Source organism: Triturus cristatus, unplaced genomic scaffold, assembly GCF_964204655.1.
Source record: "Triturus cristatus unplaced genomic scaffold, aTriCri1.1 SCAFFOLD_189, whole genome shotgun sequence".
Taxonomy (NCBI): Eukaryota; Metazoa; Chordata; class Amphibia; order Caudata; family Salamandridae; genus Triturus; species Triturus cristatus.
Window position 1 is genome coordinate 404,705 of NW_028187520.1, and position 16,405 is coordinate 421,109.

At 49.0% G+C, this 16,405-nt stretch overlaps 1 protein-coding gene across 8 annotated transcripts in view; it reads right to left on the reverse strand.

Annotated features, from left to right (window-relative positions):
* The window catches only part of LOC146771114 (stAR-related lipid transfer protein 3-like), a 127,048-nt gene that overhangs the window by 41,096 nt on the left and 69,547 nt on the right, over window positions 1–16,405 (reverse strand). The window lies entirely within an intron of this gene.

Sequence of the window (16,405 nt, forward strand, 5' to 3'; positions counted from 1 at the left end):
GCAGCCCCTCACCCCTAGAAGCACTGCACAGCCCTCACTTGTAAAGCATAGGACAGCTCCTGACCCTAGAAGCACTGCACAGCCCTCACAATACACTGGCAGCTCCTGACACCTAGAAGCACTGCACAGCCCTCTCTCACAATGCACGGGAGAACTCCTGACCCTAGAACACAGGTCTTCAAACTGTGTGGCGCGCCCCCCCTGGGGGGGCATGGATGGGTTCACAGGGGGGCGCAAAGGCCTCTACAAGCACATGTAAATGAAGAGGCCTGGAAGTGCAGCGATGTTTATTTGCTGTATTTCCAGGCGGTCTTCATTTACTCTGAAGCCCTCAAGAGTGTTGTGGGGCCAGAGTTCAGTGGGTGTGCTGCTGGGGGCTCACTGGGCAGTGTCTGAAGTCTTATTAAGACTCCAGCACGCCTGGGTTTTTCACAGGTCTTTAAAGACCATTGGCACATTTACATACCTTTGGAAACTGGTTACCGAGGCTTAGTTTTTTTTTCTGTTTCCAGTACCCCCTGGGCCCCCACTCTGCCTATTTTTACATTGCATTTTACATTTACTGCTGTAGTATGAGAATGCATTTCATGAAAAGGAATATAAAGTAGGGTTGCCAATAGAAAAAATGCCAGCCATGTAGGTTTAAAGAGCCTGCAAAGACCTTGCTTTGACACTAAATAGGGATTTAAATAAAAACGTATGTATTCATTTGTCATGTGACTTTCTGTCTGTTCCTTTTATTTTCAGTCATGAAACATTCAGGCAGCCCTAGAACACATTTAAAAGTGCTTTATATTTGCTTTTCGATGTATGCACAGATAAGTAATGAAAATAGGGCTTTAGGTACTGTTTATTTTTGTACTGTCTGGCACATCAAAATAATGAGCTGGCAACCCTAATCATAAGACTGGAAGTTTGTTGCAGGATCAGCACATTTTTATTTCCTTCGCCCCGTCAATAACATGCTGATTAACTTCAAGTGTCTGGGAATTCACCCTGCATTTAGACAACTCACTCCTCATTCTCACCCTTCACTTTCACGCTTACCCTGCACTCAAAGCACATAGTTATGGTTTTCCTGCATTTGCGATAACAACAAGTGTTCCTATAGTTCCTCAAAAAGGAAGAATGGTGTCAACAAGAAGGCTGACATAACCTAGAAGCACCGTGTAGACCTAATTGGAAAATCCATGTCGGATTTGAATGCCCTCACACACCCTTGCAGGTGTCATGCTTCATCATTTGGGCTGCTCCTCGTCGGGCCGGCGGTGCAATGCCCGACGGGCTCCCTCGAAGGGGCACTTTAGCGGAGATCTTTTATCCGACTGCTGTATTGGTGAAGTGCGGGTGTGGGGCCTGGTAATTGTAGATATGGGGTAGTGTTGTTAAAAAGAGGTAAGGAGTGCCAGGTGAAAACAAATTTTATTCTGGTGGCCTCCTACCTAGGATTAAAAACGTGTGTGCTATGTACACACGTTTTTAACCTCAGGTAGGAGGCCACCAGAATAAAATTTGTTTTCACCTGGCACTCCTTACCTCTTTTTAACAACACTACCCCATATCTACAATTACCAGGCCCCACACCCGCACTTCACCAATACGGCAGTCGGATAAAAGATCTCCGCTAAAGGGCCCCTTCGAGGGAGCCCGTCGGGCATTGCACCGCCGGCCCGACGAGGAGCAGCCCAAATGATGAAGCATGACACCTGCAAGGGTGTGTGACGGCATTCAAATCCGACATATGGATTTTCCAATTAGGTCTACACGGTGCTTCTAGGTTATGTCAGCCTTCTTGTTGACACCATTCTTCCTTTTTGAGGAACTATAGGAACACTTGTTGTTATCTCTGTACCAGGGGCCTTGTTCCTTCTGGACCTCCCACTCACTCGTGAGTGGAAAACGGCCTCTCTAGTCCCTCACTTTGTATCCTATTTCCTGCATTTGCCACATAATCCATTGTCTGCTGCATAATTTGCAGATAAAAAAATGCAGTGGAAGGCCCTTTCTAAAGGTTGACTGGTCACCTTTCTGTTGCTTATTTCTATATGTGGGTGTTAGTGTGGTACGTATGAGGGGCAATAAAGGCCAGGACAATGTCAACAAGTGTAAAAATAGCACAGTAATGCTATCACAAAAAAAGCAGCATAATTCACCTTTGCTTGCTGCAGAATTTAGTCAACCATGCTGCATAATTTGGCCTTCTCCGTTCCGCATAATTCCAATGGCCCTGTTTATAGTGCTGTGAGGTCCCAGCCTGTGGCAGAAAGCACTGTGAATATGTAAGTCATTATTTTAAATCAGTATTCACATACGCTAAGCTAGTCTGCTGCAAAACGATGCAGTGATTGAGATAAAACAAGTTCTTACAAAATATACTTTTTCGTAATAAGTAATCAAACTGTATCTAATGCAGACATTTTTGTAAGTGTCTCCACTATTCCAGATTCCAGCGGATAACTCCTTTACATTACATCTTAAAAAGAATAGATCTTTGCCACCATAAAGCTTTAAGCAGATCCATTGGAATTATTCAGCAGAAGAGGACAACATTATGCGGCACGTTTGACTAAATTATACAGCAAGAAAAGGTAAATTATGCGGCACAATGTGCCACATTTTATGGTTAGCATTACTTCATTTTTTATCATTTTAACTCACGGTAACGCTGTCAGGGGAACTATTTCACCTCATTAGTACCAGTTTAACACCCAAATACAGCAGTAAGTAACTACAAGATTACCAGTCAATCTTTGCAAAAGGCTTTCCACTGCTCCGAAAACTTTGTCATGCTTTAAGTAACTTTTGTTCCGTTTGAGCTAGAATTAAGTTTTTTTGGTTGAAATCTGCAGATTATGTAGCAAATGCAGTAAACTGATAATTATGTGGAAAACGCTGCTGCTGCAGAAACTCATAATTCCAGTGGCCCTAGCTTTAAGTGACTCAATCAATCAATGGCTGGTAAGAAGGCTGGTTTCTTTTTTTTAACTTTCTGCACTACCACCACACACTTCGATTTCAGGCAGAGGCATCTCAAAGTCCGTATTAACCATTCAGGGGCAGTTTTTTTTTGTGAAAGCTGAGTCCATGAGGTGGCAGGTAGGTCAGCAGGGTTGCATTCAGATGCAGAGCCCTAATCCTTTTGATCCTTGGGGCTCACAGTAATGGTCCAGGAGAAAGAGGAAAGGAGCGCGATTCATAGATATTGACAAAGAGAACGCCCAGAATAGGGAGCACTGTATACGGACTCATTTTTATGTTTACAAATGGCCAGAGACCACTTCTTCAGAGAGATACCCCAAAGAAGGGGACAATAAGTGTTTTTTTTTTTTTTTTAAAGGGACATTCATTAGTGAAGCTGGTACTGCTGCCAAGTGTGAAAGTGGCAACTGCTGGTTATCATAAAGGAGCAGATGCAGCAGTACTGGGGCCCAGGGATTTGGGGGCCCACTGCATCACAATTATGACTGTCTACCTTTAAAAAAAGGGGCATCAGAGCTTATTGTCCTTTCAAGCATTAGGACAGAGGTGATGATCCATCATGGAGCGGAAGAGGTAAAAGAGGCAGAGGAGATAGCCTGCTACTCAGGACTGCAGTTATCATTAGTGCAGCAGGTATAGTTGCATTGGGGTCAAAGAGTGTGAGGGGCTCACATCACCCCAATTATGGGGAGCAGTTTGTTTAGGATATCTGTTTTTGTTTGATGCATTTGCTGTTTTATAAGTCTTATACTTGGTGCGGTTCTTAAGCTATAGAAAACGTATCCCTGAAATCATCTCATAAGCTCCTCTCCCTGCACGCAGCCATGTCCCTTCCGCTCCCCCAATCCTTGCCATAAAAATTTGGAGGGGGGCCCGACCTCAAAACATTTTGCTTAGGGGGGGGGCTCAGAGTAAAAAAGTTTGAAGACCTCTGCCCTAGAAGCACTGCACAGTCCTCGCAATGCAGGGGGCAGCTCCTGACCCCTAGAAGCACTTCACAGCCCTCACTCACAATGCACGGGCCAGCTCCTGCAATAGGAAGTTGTGCATCGCTATCACAATGCATAAGGTTTCTCCTGAACCCCTACAGAACAGCCCATTCACAATGCATGGGGCAGCTCCTGACCCCTAGAAGCCCTGCACAGCCGTCACTAGCAATGCACAAGGCAGCTCCTCACCCCTAGAAGCACTGCACAGCCCTCACTTGTAATGCATAGGACAGCTCCTCACCCTAGAAGCACTGCACTGCCCTCACAATGCACGGGCAGCTCCGGACACCTAGAAGCACTGCACAGCCCTCACTCACAATGCACGGGCCAGCTCCTGCACCATGGAGTTGTGCACCGCTGTCGCAATGAACCGACGGACCACGCACGCAACTTGGGCGTCATACTGGACTCCTCCCTATCGATGACCAGACAAGTCAACGCCGTCTCCTCAGCTTGCTTCCACAACCTCCGCATGCTCCGAAAGATCTTCCGATGGATCCCAACCGAGACCAGGAAGACGGTCACCCACGCTCTCGTCACCAGCAGACTAGACTACGGAAACACCCTCTACGCCGGTACTACGGCCAAGCTTCAGAAAAGACTTCAGCGTATTCAGAACGCCTCCGCCCGACTCATCCTGGACGTCCCCCGACGCAGCCACATCTCGTGCCACCTGAGAGACCTGCACTGGCTCCCGGTCAACAAGAGGATCACGTTCAGACTCCTCACCCACGCACACAAGTCCCTCCACGACCTAGGCCCAGGGTACCTCAACAGCCGCCTCACCTTCTACACGCCCACCCGCCGGCTACGTTCCGCTAACCTCGCCCTCGCCGTCGTCCCTCGCATCCAGAGAGCCACCGCTGGAGGAAGGTCATTCTCCTACCTGGCAGCTAAGACTTGGAACTCCCTACCCGTCCACCTGCGGATGACCCAGGACCACCTGGCCTTCAGGAAACAGCTCAAGACCTGGCTGTTCGAGCAGTAGCAGACCCCCTTCCCCAAGCGCCTTGAGACCCTTACGGGTGAGTAGTGCGCGATATAAGTTCCATGATTGATTGATTGAATGCATGGGGTATCCCCTGACCCCCTACAGAACAGCCCTTTATCAATGTACGGGGCTCTCACTATTAATGCATAGGACAGCCCTTGCCCCCTAGAAGCACTGCACAGACCTCTCTCGCAATGCACGAGGCAGCTCATGACCGTAGAACGCTGCACAGCCCTCACGCGCAATGCACAGGGGAGTTCCTGACCCCCAGAAGCACTGCACAGTCCTCACTCACAATACACAAGGCAGCTTCTGACTCGCAGAAGCACTACACAGTCTTCACTCACAATGAACGGGGCAGCCCTTGCCCCCTAGAAGCACTACACAGCCCTCACTTGCAATGCACCAGATCGCTCCTGACCCCAAAAAGCACCGCACAGCCCTCACTCACAATGCACAGGGTGGCTCCTGACCCTAGAATCAATGCGCAGCCCTCACTCAAAATGCAAGAGGGAGCTCCTGACCCCCCAGAAGCACCGCACAGCCCTCACTTGTAATGCATAGGACAGCTCCTGACCCTAGAAGCACTGCACTGCCCTCACTCACAATACTCTGGCAGCTCCTCACCCCTAGAAGCACTGCACAGCCCTCACTTGTAATGCATAGGACAGCTCCTCACCCTAGAAGCACTGCACAGCCCTCACTCACAATGCTCGGGCAGCTCCTCACCCCTAGAAGCACTGCACAGCCCTCACTTGTAATGCATAGGACAGCTCCTGACCCTAGAAGCACTGCACTGCCCTCACTCACAATGCTCGGGCAGCTCCTCACCCCTAGAAGCACTGCACAGCCCTCACTTGTAATGCATAGGACAGCTCCTCACCCTAGAAGCACTGCACAGCCCTCACTTGTAATGCATAGGACAGCTCCTCACCCTAGAAGCACTGCACTGCCCTCACTCACAATGCTCGGGCAGCTCCTCACCCCTAGAAGCACTGCACAGCCCTCACTTGTAATGCATTGGACAGCTCCTCACCCTAGAAGCACTGCACTGCCCTCACAATGCACGGGCAGCTCCTGACACCTAGAAGCACTGCACAGCCCTCACTCACAATGCACGGGCCAGCTCCTGCACCATGGAGTTGTGCACCGCTGTCACAATGCATGGGGTATCCCCTGACCCCCTACAGAACAGCCCTTTATCAATGTACGGGGCTCTCACTTAATGCATAGGACAGCCCTTGCCCCCAAGAAGCACTGCACAGCCCTCACTTGTAATGCATAGGACAGCTCCTCACCCTAGAAGCACTGCACAGCCCTCACTCACAATGCTCGGGCAGCTCCTCACCCCTAGAAGCACCGCACAGCCCTCACTTGTAATGCATGAGACAGCTCCTGACCCTAGAAGCACTGCACAGCCCTCACTCACAATTCTCGGGCAGCTCCTCACCCCTAGAAGCACTGCACAGCCCTCACTTGTAATGCATAGGACAGCTCCTCACCCCTAGAAGCACCGCACAGCCCTCACTTGTAATGCATAGGACAGCTCCTGACCCTAGAAGCACTGCACTGCCCTCACTCACAATGCTCGGGCAGCTCCTCGCCCCTAGGAGCACTGCACAGCCCTCACTCACAATGCTCGGGCAGCTCCTCACCCCTAGAAGCACTGCACAGCCCTCACTCACAATGCACGGGCAGCTCCTGACACCTAGAAGCACTGCACAGCCCTCACTCACAATGCTCGGGCAGCTCCTCACCCCTAGAAGCACTGCACAGCCCTCACTTGTAATGCATAGGACAGCTCCTCACCCTAGAAGCACTGCACAGCCCTCACTCACAATGCTCGGGCAGCTCCTCGCCCCTAGGAGCACTGCACAGCCCTCACTCACAATGCTCGGGCAGCTCCTCACCCCTAGAAGCACTGCACAGCCCTCACTCACAATGCACGGGCAGCTCCTGACACCTAGAAGCACTGCACTGCCCTCACTCACAATGCTCGGGCAGCTCCTGACCCCCCAGAAGCACCGCACAGCCCTCACTCACAATGCTCGGGCAGCTCCTCACCCTAGAAGCACTGCACAGCCCTCACTTGTAATGCATAGGACAGCTCCTGACCCTAGAAGCACTGCACTGCCCTCACAATGCTCGGGCAGCTCCTCACCCCTAGAAGCACTGCACTGCCCTCACTCACAATGCTCGGGCAGCTCCTGACCCCCCAGAAGCACCGCACAGCCCTCACTTGTAATGCATAGGACAGCTCCTCACCCTAGAAGCACTGCACTGCCCTCACTCACAATGCTCGGGCAGCTCCTCACCCCTAGAAGCACTGCACAGCCCTCACTTGTAATGCATGAGACAGCTCCTCACCCTAGAAGCACCGCACAGCCCTCACTTGTAATGCATAGGACAGCTCCTCACCCTAGAAGCACTGCACTGCCCTCACTCACAATGCTCGGGCAGCTCCTGACCCCCTAGAAGCACTGCACTGCCCTCACTCACAATGCTCGGGCAGCTCCTGACCCCCTAGAAGCACTGCACTGCCCTCACTCACAATGCTCGGGCAGCTCCTCACCCCTAGAAGCACTGCACAGCCCTTACTTGTAATGCATAGGACAGCTCCTGACCCTAGAAGCACTGCACTGCCCTCACTCACAATGCTCGGGCAGCTCCTCACCCCTAGAAGCACTGCACAGCCCTCACTTGTAATGCATGAGACAGCTCCTGACCCTAGAAGCACTGCACAGCCCTCACTCACAATTCTCGGGCAGCTCCTCACCCCTAGAAGCACTGCACAGCCCTCACTTGTAATGCATAGGACAGCTCCTCACCCCTAGAAGCACCGCACAGCCCTCACTTGTAATGCATAGGACAGCTCCTGACCCTAGAAGCACTGCACTGCCCTCACTCACAATGCTCGGGCAGCTCCTCGCCCCTAGGAGCACTGCACAGCCCTCACTCACAATGCTCGGGCAGCTCCTCACCCCTAGAAGCACTGCACAGCCCTCACTCACAATGCACAGGCAGCTCCTGACACCTAGAAGCACTGCACAGCCCTCACTCACAATGCTCTGGCAGCTCCTCACCCCTAGAAGCACTGCACAGCCCTCACTTGTAATGCATAGGACAGCTCCTCACCCTAGAAGCACTGCCCTGCCCTCACTCACAATGCTCGGGCAGCTCCTGCACCTAGAAGCACTGCCCAGCCCTCACTTGTAATGCATAGGACAGCTCCTCACCCCTAGAAGCACTGCACAGCCCTCACTTGTAATGCATAGGACAGCTCCTCACCCTAGAAGCACTGCACAGCCCTCACTTGTAATGCATAGGACAGCTCCTCACCCTAGAAGCACTGCCCTGCCCTCACTCACAATGCTTGGGGCAGCTCCTGTTTACAATCCACAGGGGAGCTGTCACTTGATTGCAGCACCACAAGGCTACAGCTGTTGAAGGCCCTGGTGTCAGCAGAGGTGACCTCACACATGACCCTCAAGGCACAGGGGACCTGCACAAGATGAGGACGCTCTGGAGGCCTGCGGGAGGCAGACAAGAACAAAGAACGGATATTTTAAAGTAGACTGGGGGTTTGGGATATGAAAGTATAATGCTGCATTAGATCCTCAAAGTCGCAGAAAGAAGGAAATGAAATCGGAGGTCAGAAGGGAAACTCCCAGTCTGATGAGGAGAGAAAACAATGGTCATGTGTGCTTTGGGGGAAGGGTGCTGCTGCGAGAGTTGCTGTGAAGGGGTCTGGCACTCGCAGGTGCATCACTGTGCGAAGAAAAGAACTGCAGATATCAGGGTCAGTACAGTACCAGAAATGTTACTGCGCAGAGAAAGGAGCTGTAGATCTCACGGCAGGCACTGTACAGGGAGAGCTACTATGCAGAGAAAGGAGCTGTAGATCTCACAGGTGGTGCAGTACAGGGAGAGCTACTGTGCAGAGAAAGGAGCTGTAGATCTCACAGCAGGCACTGTACAGGGAGAGCTAATGTGCAGAGAAAGGAGCTGTAGATCCCACAAGTGGTGCAGTACAGGGAGAGCAACTGTGTAGAGAAAGGAGCTGTAGATCTCACAGGTGGTGCAGTACAGGGAGAGATACTGTGCAGAGAAAGAAGCTGTAGATCTCACATGTGGTGCAGTACAGGGAGAACTACTGTGCAGAGAAAGGAGCTGTAGATCTCACAGCAGGCACTGTACAGGGAGAGCTAATGTGCAGAGAAAGGAGCTGTAGATCCCACAGGTGGTGCAGTACAGGGAGAGCAACTGTGCAGAGAAAGAAGCTGTAGATCTCACAGGTGGTGCAGTACAGAGAGAGCTACTGTACAGAGAAAGGAGCTGTAGCTCTCACAGGTGGTGCAGTACATGGAGAGCAACGGTGCAGAGAATGGAGCTGTAGATCTCACGACAGGCACTGTACATAGAAAGCTACTGTGCAGAGAAAGGAGCTGTAGATCTCACAGGTGGTGCAGTACAGGGAGAACCTCTGTGAAGAGAAAGGGGCTGTAGCTCTCACAGCAGGCACTGTACAGGGAGAGCTAATGTACAGAGAAAGGAGCTGTAGATCTCACGACAGGCACTGTACATAGAAAGCTACTGTGCAGAGAAAGGAGCTGTAGATCTCACAGGTGGTGTAGTACAGGGAGAGCTACTGTGCGGAGGAAGAAGCTGTAGATCTCACAGGTGGTGCAGTACAGGGAGAGCTACTGTGCAGAGAAAGGGGCTGTAGCTCTCACAGCAGACACTGTACAGGGAGAGCTAATGTGCAGAGAAAGGAGCTGTAGATCTCACGACAGGCAATGTACAGAGAAAGCTACTGTGCAGAGAAAGGAGCTGTAGATCTCACAGGTGGTGCAATACAGGGAGAGCAACGGTGCAGAGAATGGAGCTGTAGATCTCACAGGTGGTGCAGTATAGGGAGAGCTACTGTGCAGAGAAAGAAGCTGTAGATCTCACAGGTGGTGCAGTACAGAGAGAGCTACTGTGCAGAGAAAGAAGCTATAGATCTCACAGGTGGTGCAGTACAGGGAGAACCTCTGTGCAGAGAAAGGGGCTGTAGCTCTCACGGCAGGCACTGTACAGAGAAAGCTACTGTGCAGAGAAAGGAGCTGTAGATCTCACAGGTGGTGCAGTACAGGGAGAGCTACTGTGCAGAGAAAGAAGCTGTAGATCTCACAGGTGGTGCAGTACAGGGAGAGCTACTGTGCAGAGAAAAAATCTGTAGATCTCACAGGTGGTGCAGTACAGTGAGAGCTACTGTGCAGAGAAAAAATCTGTAGATCTCACAGGTGGTGCAGTACAGGGAGAGCTACTGTGCAGAGAAAGGAGCTGTAGATCTCACAGGTGGTGCAGTACAGGGAGAGCTACTGTGCAGAGAAAAAAATCTGTAGATCTCACAGGTGGTGCAGTACAGGGAGAGCTACTGTGCAGAGAAAGGAGCTGTAGATCTCAAAGGTGGTGCAGTACATGGAGAGCTACTGTGGAGAGAAAGGAGCTGTAGATCTCATAGGTGGTGCAGTACAGGGAGAGCTACTGTGCAGAGAAAAGAGCTGTAGATCTCACAGGTGGTGCAGTACAGGGAGAGCTACTGTGCAGAGAAAGGGGCTGTAGCTCTCACAGCAGGCACTGTACAGGGAGAGTTACTGTGGAGAGAAAGGAGCTGTAGATCTCATAGGTGGTGCAGTACAGGGAGAGCTACTGTGCAGAGGAAGAAGCTGTTGATCTCACAGGTGGTGCAGTACAGGGAGAGCTACTGTGCAGAGAAAGGGGCTGTAGCTCTCACAGCAGGCACTGTACAAGGAGAGCTAATGTGCAGAGAAAGGAGCTGTAGATCTCACAACAGGCACTGTACAGAGAAAGCTACTGTGCAGAGAAAGGGGCTGTAGATCTCACATGTGGTGAAGTACAGGGAGAGCTACTGTGCAGAGAAAGGAGCTGTAGATCTCATAGGTGGTGCAGTACAGGGAGTGCTACTGAGCAGAGAACAAAGCTGTAGATCTCACAGGTGGTGCAGTACAGGGAGAGCTACTGTGCAGAGAAAAAAGGTGTAGATCTCACAGGTGGTGCAGTACAGGGAGAGCTACTGTGCAGAGAAAGGAGCTGTAGATCTCAAAGGTGGTGCAGTACAGGGAGAGCAACTGTGCAGAGAAAGGGGCTGTAGCTCTCACAGCAGGCCGTTTACAGGGAGAGCAACTGTGCAGAGAATGGAGCTGTAGATCTCACAGGTGGTGTAGTACAAGTAGAGCTACTGTGCAGAGAAAGGGGCTGTAGATCTCACAGGTGGTGTAGTACAAGTAGAGCTACTGTGCAGAGAAAGGGGCTGTAGATCTCACAGCAGGCACTGTACAGGGAGAGCTACTGTGCAGAGAAAGGAGCTGTGGCACTGTAAAGGGAGAGCTAATGTGCAGAGAATTGAGCTTTAGATCTCACAGGTGGTGCAGCACATGTAGAGCTGTGGTGCAGGGAAAGGAGCTGTAGCTCTCACAGCAGGCCATGTACAGGGAGAGCTACTGTGCAGAGAAAGGAGCTGTAGATCTCGCAGCAGGCACTGTACGGGGAGAGCTACTGTGCAGAGAAATGAGGTGTAGCTCTCACAGCAGGCCGTGTACAGGGAGAGCTACTGTGCAGAGAAAGGAGCTGCAGCTACAACAGTAGGCCCTGTACGGGGAGAGCTACTGTGCAGAGAAAGGAGCTGTAAATTTCACAAGTGCTGTGGTACAGGGAGAGCTACTGTGCAGAGAACCGAACTGTAGATCTCAGAGCAGCATCGTATGGGAGCGTCATTGTGTAGAGAAAAACTGGCCACATCAGAGGTGGTGCAGTACTGGAAGCGTCACTGTGCAGAGAAGCTAAATGTAGCTCTCAGAGACTGCATGGTAACGCAGAGAAAGGCAGAGTAGACTGCATGAAGTAGTATGGCACTGCACACTTTAGTGTCAAGTGAAGGAGGTGTACGGCACATTCTCCAGGAACCATGCAATGTATTACTCTGCAGAGAAAGGGAGTGCAGACCTCACTGGTGGCATAGTGCCGGATGAATTACTGAGAAATGAAGAAAAAGGGAGTACAGACCTCACTGGTGGCACAATACCGGATGAAGTACTGAGAAATGAAGGGAAAAGGGAGTACAGACCTCCCTGTGGCTTCCACCATTCTCCTCCTCACCAAAAAGAGTGACCACAGGGGTTCCACAGGGATCTTCGTTGCCCCTCTGGTTCAACTGGCTGAGGATTTAGACGCGAAGGTAATCGCTTATGCCGATGACACCCAGCTCTTGTTCACTTGGGGGGAAAAACGAGTCCTCCATCTCTGCCGCCAAACATTGCCTGTCTGCAGTTTTTAGATGGTTGGCGGCGGCCGAATTGAAATGTAATGAGGAAAAATCTGAAATCCTCTTATTTGGAAAGTTTCCCTCTAGCTTTAGAGACTCAATCTGGCCGTCCGGCTCTGTTCATCCTGCCTCCTCAGCGCAACCTGTCAAGAACCTGGGGGTTTGGTTCGAGGAGAACCTCCTGTTCGTGACCCAGATTAAGTAATTGGCAGGGACCTGTTTTGGACTTTTAAAAACTCTTAGGAAGTTCCTTCCTCTCCTTCCTCAGGCTGCCAAGGAGACAGTCATACGAGCCCTCATTCTTTCTCGGTTGGACTACGCCAACACCCTATATGTTGGCGTCCCGAGTGATATACTTCACAAACTGCAAGTGGTGCAGAATGCGGCTGCCAGGCTTCTCCTGAACATCTCGGCCACGTGTAGCGTAAGACATCTTCGCACTCTGCACTGGCTGCCTGTTACAGAGAGGGCTAGCTTCAAGGTCTTAGTCATCGCCCATCGCACTCTGTATGCTACAGGGCCAATCTATTTGCAGAAACTATTCTCCTTTAACACCCCTGCAAGATACCTGCGCTCCTCCTCCCAATTTCTGGCTCAAGTCCCACGCTTTCTCTTGCAAAGGACGAGTGGTAGCTTTCTGGCTGTCAAGGCAGCTTTAGGCTGGAATGATTTGCCCCTTGCGCTCCGTTGTACTCGGGACTTCAGTCTCTTAAAAAAAAAAGCTGAGACGCACTTATTTCCTTAATTCTGTGCCCCCTCACTCTTTCAAGGCTTGTGCCCGGACACTCCTGTAGTATCTGTGCGCGTTAGACGTAAAAATAACATAACAACATAACATAGTACCGGATGAAGTGCTGAGAAATGAAGAAAGGGGCGCAACAAGAATAGAGACAAAGCAATGAGTAGCATCGAACTGAGACAGATATTAACTTTATCCAGTCATAAACCAGGGGCTGGTCAAAGCTTATTCCAGGAATTGTAAAAAATAAGTCTTCCTAAAAGCTGTCTGTAGACAAGATCTCAAGAAAGAAAAATATAACAAGTGTCACAGAGGGGTCAATGGAAATCTGAATTATTTCAGTAGAAAACAAGATGGGGCGTGCAGCTCTGGTGTGGCTACCATTTTTTTTTAATTTTTTTTTTTTTTTTTTTTTTAAATCAGACAACTGTGACACCCTTAATCTCCTCGTCATGGAGCACCCTGCCAACCTAACCAAGAAAGAGGTTCTTGGAAGTCTCCCTCCTGGAAAAAATCTTTAATTGAAAAGTGTGTCAAGTGGTGGAACTGAAGCTAGTTTGTGAATTATTTTTGTGAATGCACACTGGAAAGGATTTTAATGTGCTCACAAGGAACATTTATATGACCAAGTCAGTGAAGTTACTTTTACATTAAAAAAACTTTTGTAAAATTACATATGCGCGCGCACACACACACACACACACACACACACACACACACATATACACACATATATATACACACACACACACACACACACACGCGCGCGCACACGTGATCACATACACACACATACTCATACGCAAAAAACAATAATAAACTGCAATAACCTACCCAAATGAGGTCACATGTCATACATAAACACAAAAAAAGATCAATTGATCAATTACAAAACTAAACTGTACTCTTAAAAAGAACACTCACTGGTAGAGACACTTCTGCTTTTGATATAATTTAGAGTGGCATGGCTGATCAAAGATAATTTTATAAATTTCTCATTTGTACACGTATGCGCACACATACACATATATGCACACATACATACGCACACATATATAGATGCATATATACATATATGCAAGTCAAAACAATACCCTTTCAGGCTTAGAGTGACGCATAAACTATGCAAAAAAGAAGCAAAGAATTCTGGGTAGATCTCAAGTTTAGATGGAAAGCAGCTCCAGTATAGAGCACCCTCAACACCAGCGACACTCTAAATGTGCTCATCTCAAAGGTCTGCTTTCCTGTCATAGTGATAAAAGGCTTTTGTCATTTTACCGCTTGGCATGGACAGCAGTGCTAGTCCTATGCTTAAAGACTTTGCTGTACAAGTGACAAAAGACTTTGTCCCTGCTTCACTTGAATGAATAAGGGCTGCACCCCAGCGACACTCTAAATGTGCTCATCTCAAAGGTCTGCTTTCCTGTCATAGTGATAAAAGGCTTTTGTCATTTTACCGCTTGGCATGGATAGCAGTGCTAGTCCTATGCTTAAAGACTTTGCTGTACAAGTGACAAAAGACTTTGTCCCTGCTTCACTTGAATGAATAATGGCTGCACCCCTGCGACACTCTAAAAGTGCTCGTCTCAAAGGTCTGCTTTCCTATCATAGTGATAAAAGACTTTTGTCATTTTACCGCTTGGCATGGACAGCAGTGCTATCCCTATGCTTAAAGACTTTGCTGTACAAGTGACAAAAGACTTTGTCCCTGCTTCACTTGAATGAATAAGGGCTGCACCCCTTTCACTGTACGAATCCCACATGGAGAGATGTGTTCATTCACATGCATGTGAGAAGAGCAGCATGCTGAGAAGAAATGCTCCAGTGGAACAGTTGATAATGTCAAAACACATGTTTCTCTTTGAATTTTCACCAGGCCAAAGAATACTATTTTGGGCAATTCTTTTTTAATAAGTTTTATTGGAAGCACCAAGATGTGGCACAATTGGCAGTGTGCTCTATCCTATAAAAGAGCTATCGCTCTGTTAGTCAAACAGCATGCGTAAAACAAAAGAGCATGTGTAAAAAGGGACGCGGTTTGCAGGGGCCATGTGACTCATGCCCCATTGGTGGTCTGGTTATAGTATCCTTTTCAGACTATATAGAGTAAACAGGCGAGCAACAAAATTGGTTGGAATTTGGAGTTTTCATATTTGTGACATTTTAACCTTGTTTTAGTATTGATACGGCAGATCGCATGCGCAAATCAACATGATTCATGTGTAAGGAAATTGTGTGCGTTTTTTCTCCTCTTGGTTGCATCAAAATAAAATGTAAGATACATTGCTATAATTAATATATAGTTTTAAATGGACCAGATTTGTTTTCTCCAGTTTGCAAACAAGTGTCGTATTTGTAATGGTCATGGGGTACTGCTGGAAAGTCATTTGCTGTGACTTTTCAATGGGAGTATTTTTCTTCAGGGTTGTAATTTGGTAGTACAGCGCAGCTCTGGCATAAGATCAAGGTAGTAACTGCCATGCTGATATTAATTTCAGCTCATATATTCTTCAGTTAAGGTCCCTCTATAGAAATGTATATAGGTCACAGTGTGATATGAGGAATGGCGCAAACGCATGACACGCATTTAACAATCCGCGTCAGTTTCAGGGACTCCTGGCAGTCAGTGATTGGGCACTGAGATTGGAGAGAGTCCCAGACAATTCTTTCAGAAGTGTAGCATAGGGAGAAGTGTAGTGCAGGGAGAAGTGGTGCAATCCATTGAGTTATTGCGGTAGAGGAGAGGAATGTTCCTCGGAGAACTTGGAGCAGAGAGAGAAGCAATGCCATGGAGACTAACAGAGCGCGCCCCTCGACGGTGGCAGGACTGGATGCGCCTACCAGAATAGAGAAGCAAGTGGGGCTGTGAGTGACGAAAGCTGCATAGTATAGGAAAAGCTACTAGAGAGGAAGAGAATGAAGAAATGTATGCCTCGGAGGCAATGAGGCACACAAAAGAAGGTAGAAGATAGAGGGCAGTATGTGCCACGGAGGGGATTTGGTACAGGAATAGTTTATATATTTAAGAAAAAAGGTGTGCACCAGAGTTGGAGAAGAGATACTGCAGTGGAGAATAGATGGAACATTGGACCTCATAGGCAGTGTGGTGCAGGAGGTACTGCACGGAGAGGCTCTAAAGAGCTTCTGATAACAGTGATCATCAGAAATGGGTGACTTCATAGGACCTTGGAGCTCACTCGAAAGCCACACACAATCTAAACTGGTCAGGTCTCTCAACCGCGGTGCTCATGGGGGTGGGGGGGGGGAATTCACCCAACTCCCCCATCCAAGGATTGACAAACAAATCATATGACCTTAGGCACACGTAAAAAGTTCTCAAGATCATACAATATATAGTGGTAAACATGGATGTCTTTTTT